The sequence below is a fragment of the Gracilinanus agilis genome, chromosome 5 (assembly GCF_016433145.1).
Source record: "Gracilinanus agilis isolate LMUSP501 chromosome 5, AgileGrace, whole genome shotgun sequence".
In the NCBI taxonomy this organism is placed as follows: domain Eukaryota; kingdom Metazoa; phylum Chordata; class Mammalia; order Didelphimorphia; family Didelphidae; genus Gracilinanus; species Gracilinanus agilis.
Window position 1 is genome coordinate 31,531,587 of NC_058134.1, and position 6,000 is coordinate 31,537,586.

Here is a 6,000-nt window from a genome sequence, read left to right on the forward strand (position 1 = left end):
AGAAGTCAGCAAACACTGCAAATCAGACCTTGATTTATTGTTTTGTTGATCAGCTAGACTTAAGGTGTTGGACAAAATGCTGATCCAGAAGGGTGAGTGGTTTTAGAGGTAACTGAGGAGATGGAGTTTCTAGTACGGAGTAAGAACAATTATTTAAAACAGTCCTCTAGCTGTATGACCCTGGGGAAGTCACTTAACCCTGATGACCTAGCCGTTGGTGCTCTTGTCAGAATGGATACCAATAGAGATGGGTTTAAAAAACAAAACAAAAAAAAGAAGTAAAACAAACAAACAAACAAACAATCCTCCCAAACTAGGGACACACTCTCACAGATGGTCATGAGTTTAAAGGTAGTGAGATCCATGAGTAGAGAACATTTGTGGTCGAGGGGCATCTCCTGCCATCCTGGCCTTGGGAGTCCTTTGTTCTCCTTGTGGAGTTCTCTTCTTGGGCGTAACTAACTCCTTGATGGGCACTGAAGTTTGTCTTTCTTCTTTCCATGAGAAGAATTTATGACCCCTGAAACTGTCAGCAGTATCAAATGCTGTGAGGCTTACACACACACACACACACACACACACACACACACACACACACACACACACACACACACGAAATCCTTACCTTCAGCCTTAGAATCATTATTGTGTATTGGTTCCAAGGCAGAAGAGAAGAGCAGTTAGGGCTAGGCAATAGGAGTTAAGTGACTTGCCCAGGGTCACACAGCTAAAAAGTATCTGAAGCCAGGTTTGAACCCAGACCTCCTGTCTTTAGATCTGGTTCTCAATCCACCAAACCGTTTAGCTGCCCCTCACATATATTTGATAATATGTTTAAAGTACTTGGCATTTTTTATCTTAACTTCTAACCTAGGGCTCCCCCCCCCATGCCTACTGCTAACTGGCATAAAAGTTGCTCTTAGACAAAGCTCTATTGAATATCATTGGGGAGACAGTTTCTCTGCAAACTGAAAAACCACAGAAGCCCATCAAGCATCCCCCTATGGCCTGTAGAAGGAGAATAATCTTCACTAGAGTATTGGAGAAATGTACATTCCAGCTGAGATCTTCTGTATCCTTTTCCCCCCTTTGGGATCTTTTGACAATGTCTTTTATAGAGGAAAAAAATCCATTTAGACATATGGTATATTTAAAAAATGTCATCTGGGAAGCAAAAGACAACTTACATTTTATAGAATGCTGATGAAGTCAGTGGAATAATCCCCCCCATTTTTACCCCCCCCCCATTTGTCTGCCAGAGTTTATTACTCCTCAGAGACTTTGACTAACATAATTTGTTTCTGGAAGAGGTTCAACTGTGGCTTTCCCCCTCTTTTTCCCCTCCCACTTTTTTTTATACCACTTTGTGTGCTCTGAGATCTCCCAATCTGGTGGAAATGAGATGCTAGTTAAAAGCATTGTGAGAGCCCTCATCTTGAAAGACCAAGTATAACACAATCCACTATTCCAGAATTTCATCTTTGCATATATGTCCAGAAAAATGAACCAGAAATTAATTGGCAACTTAAAGGAACACAGGCAACACCACAAGTAGTAAAAAAGACCAGTTAGTCCCTGGAAAATAAAGTAGGCAAATTGATGAGTATTGTTCAAGCTATGAATATTTTCTTAAACCCTCACCTTCTGTCTTACAATCAATACTGTGTTTTGGTTCCAAGGCAGAAAAGTGGTAAGGGCTAGGGCTAGGCAGTAGGGATTAGGTAACTTCCTCAGGGTTACATAGCTTGAAATGCCTGAGGCTAAATTTGAACCCAGGACTTCATATCTCTAGGCCTGGCTCTCATTACACTGAACCACCTAGCTGCCCCGATGATCCTTTTCTTGTCCCGTGTTCCATGGAATCGAGCTAGAAACGGTCCTGAAACAAATGTCGATTTTATTACTCTTGTTTTGTTTTTTGTGTACTACATGCTATTGCAAAGGCCCATGGAATGATTGTGTTTTGCAACTGAATAAAAGTGTTGCAATGTCAGCTCATCTTCTATATAAGCTCATTGAAAACATCTTTGGGACATTTTAAGGGCAGACAAGACAATGGCAATGACGTATTCCTCAATGGATGTGATTTCCTACACTGAGGCTCTATATTTTGAGAGCTCTTTATTCCATATAGTTTGGATGATCTAGGTATTTTTTTTTTTTAATTTTAAACCCTTAACTTCTGTGTATTGACTTATAGGTGGAAGATTGGTAAGGGTAGGCAATGGGGGTCAAGTGACTTGCCCAGGGTCACACAGCTGGGAAGTGTCTGAGGCCGGATTTGAACCTAAGACCTCCTGTCTCTAGGCCTGGCTCTCAATCCACTGAGCTACCCAGCTGCCCCGATCTAGGTATTTTTTATGGAAGCGTCTATTTAAAAAGTTGTTCTTAAGTTGTTATGTCTCAGGGCTTGGAGGAAATAGTTTTGTTTGGGATGATACTCTAGTTCCAATATGCTTGATTTGTTGAATTCTTAAGGATAATTTGGGACTTATATTTGTTGTCTATTAGAGGATTTTTAGAGGACAGCTGAATTCTGATGCATAATTATAACTACTTGGTTATATATTTCTAGGTATTTGGTAGGTGCTAAATTTTTATAGTCTGCAATGATGTTGCAAAATCTCCACCCTTGTAAATGCTACAACCATTGATAAGTGTGAGTTTTTTATGGATGAGTGTGCTGTAATTTGTGGTAGCAATAACCTGGGTTTTTGTTATCTACACAACATAATTCTAATAATTAAGGGAGGGGAAGGAGGAAGAGGAGAAGAGGCAAAAGAAAAGGCAAAAAGAACTTACGTGAATTTTTTTGCTCTTCCCAACATTTCATACTACTTAAATCCTGGCTTTACCTCTTACTACTGTTATAACCTTGGGAAAGTCATTTGACCTCTTTGGGTTTTGGTTTCCTCATCAATAAAGTAACCAAATGACAAAAAAAGAAAAAGAAAAGGCAGAAGAAAAAGAGAAGGAAGAAAAGGGAACCTAGTTTTCTTCACACTATCTCTCCCCTTGAAATAGAAGCAAGTAACCAAGGAGGTTCTTTAGAGAAGCTCATAGACTTGAGACTTGAAGTAACTCTTAATAATGTCCTACATAAATATTTTGGACTATTTATTATTCATCCTCTACCACCCATCGGGTTTCCTCCAATCACCTTTCTCTTCATTGTTGCAACGTGCACACTTCCAGAAGGGAGTTTGTCTTAAAATATTCTATTTCCCCCAGTTTACAGGTGGGGGCTCCGGGTCAGGACATGGAGAGAATCTCCTCTCATCAGAGAGTCACTGCCTTTAGGGTTAAGATGTCATTCGCCTTTTATACAGCATAAATCACGTGCCCTTCTGCTTCTGCTTGTTTGCATTTCTTGATCCCTCTAATATAGATTTCATAAATACAAATATGGATCAAAATGTAAACATTAATATTTCAACTTTTCAATGGATCTGGGATCTCATCAATATGGATGCTCTTTCCAATGGAGCAGATTGCTGCTGATTCACACTTTTTCATCCTGTGTGATTATTGAACACATCTTCCCATAAATCCTCCTTAGGGGATATGCTCAATATGCTATCTATCGGCTTTCCTTCAAGACCTTTAGCATGCTGCGGACATCTGCGCAGCACTTGGGGAGCCCACCTGTTCTCTCGATTTAGCCCTCCACGTCCTTTATAACTCTCATGCTGTGGCTCCAACGAGGCACCACTCCCATGTATGGAGGCTATGCTCCTTTGGCTATTGTCCTGCGAGTCACGGGGAGCATGATTCTTCAAAAGTTTTTTTTTCTGAATTGTATTACCTTCTTTTCCTTTCTTTTATGTATTACAAAGTCCTAAAAACTCATGAGAGGCATCAGAAAAGAACTATGGTGGATGGTGTGAATGAACATCATACCCATCAGTATAGAAGGTGCGGTAGAATGATGTAAATTTGTGAAATATTAAATCATCTCTTGTATATGATTATGAAAGTTTGGCAACTTTAAAAGGGAGAAAAGAGTCCTTCATTTTATAAGCCACCAGGTAAAATGTAAGCAAGTTTGATGATGATATCATCTCTAGTCACCCTAGTATAATGTACCTGCCCTAATGTTTTATATTCTGAAGACAAATGAGAGCTATGACCTGACTCTCCTGACTGAGAAGGCTGATGTGAAACATCAGGACAATATTAACTCTTCAGGGTTAAACAGTCTGGAGAGGCAGCGACTTGCCTGTATACAAATGGGGCAGCTTCATGCATGGCTGCTCTCTCGGCCCGGCTTCCTCCAAAGGAAGTATGGCCCCAGCAGAGTGGGAGCAGATGGCGTGCAGTCAAGGGCTTCTCTAGTCAGAGACAGTTGTTGTTCAGTTGTTTCAGTGTTTGACTCTTTGTGATCCCATTTGGGGTTTTCTTGGCAAAGAGGCTGGAGTGGTTTTCCATTTCTATCTCCAAGTCAGAGACATAAGTGTCACCCATGCAGGCCTTCAGGTGTTTGGGAACGTGGAATTAAAACACGTAGCACGCTGTCTGTGATCTTTCTGTGGTGTATACATATCTCTTATGGCTTTGAGAGCTCGGAGTGAGCACCCCAAAAGAGAGCCTAGAACGTGGGGTTTAATCCTCCCATTTAGTTCAAGAAGAGCAGGAAGGGCCCTCAAAAGGCCAGAGAGAAGGCCAGTACTTCCTCTCTCCAACAGCCTCTCCTCCAATTAATCTCTGCTTTGTGATAGCAGCCCATACTCCTCAGAGCTCTAGAATATGGGTTCTTCATCTGTGGTACCTGAATAAATTTTATGGGCTTTGGATAGGAGATAAAATACATCTTTATCTTCATTCACCTTTGGTTTCCTGTGGAATCTTCCATTTTTTTTTTACACTTAAAAATGTTATTCTAAGCAGGGGTCATGTGCTTCACAAGATGGTGCCCATGGATTTTCTCAAGATGGTGCCCATAGATTCCATGGCACATACAAAAGATTAAGGATGTCGTCTTAAGGGGGAAATGTACCCCTTACATAGCACACTGTAAAAGCAACTCCTTGTCTATCCAAATGACTTTTTAGTATGTGCAGATGAAGATTTCTTCCCTCAGTATTTGAGGAAGAGGACAGTCAGGGAGTGGGATGGGCTTCCAACTCTAAATATATAAAATAATTTTCTGAAAAGTGTAGGTGGCTTTGGAAGAAGGGTTAAGTAGGAGAGAAAATTCAGAGACATGTAGGAGGGAAGAAGTGCAATGGAAAAAAGTCAGAGTGAATAATAGGAACATCTGGAGTGTAGATTTCAGTGATTCGGATGCTTTCATTTGCATTTTAAATAGGCCAACCATGCAACCACGGCTATTCATATATACCTCAATTGGTACCAACTTACAGGACCTTAATATGGTGTTTGAAAGTGGAAAAAGTTTTCCAAGATTTGGCCACCTTTCCTCTCTATGGAGGTGGGGTATGTGTGCCCGAGGCAGACAGCTACAGAGATGGAGATGGAGGCACTGAGATGTTTTGATACCAGGGAGTTCTTTAATGGTGATGGCAGTGACATGGGCTCTTTAGACCTAAAATTAGGATGGGACATTTGGAAAGTCATTCTTTCCAATCTTTTTTTCTCACTATAGAATGGGACAGAGAATAATATATCAGGGTCTATACACCCAATATCCAGTCTGGTAGATCATACATTGAACACCTTAATAAATGTTTTTTGATTCATTGTTTTTTAGTTGTCAGATTATAACTATTTTGTTTTTTAGTGTTGTAGAAAAATATCTTTTTTTTTCAAAAAGAGGGAAAAATAATATTCTGGAGAGTATAGAGTTTAATTTAAATGGCAAGATTCGTTTCAGAAACTGGTTCACCATAAGTGTCATGCTTATAAGTAAGGCTTCCCTCACCTTTGAAACTATACCTTGTATTTTTTTTCTCCCGATGCTACTTATGCTTCTTATTAAAGTTTCTTTTTCTTTCTTTTTTCTCCAATTCAGCAAATATTTACTAAGATCCTTCTTTTTAT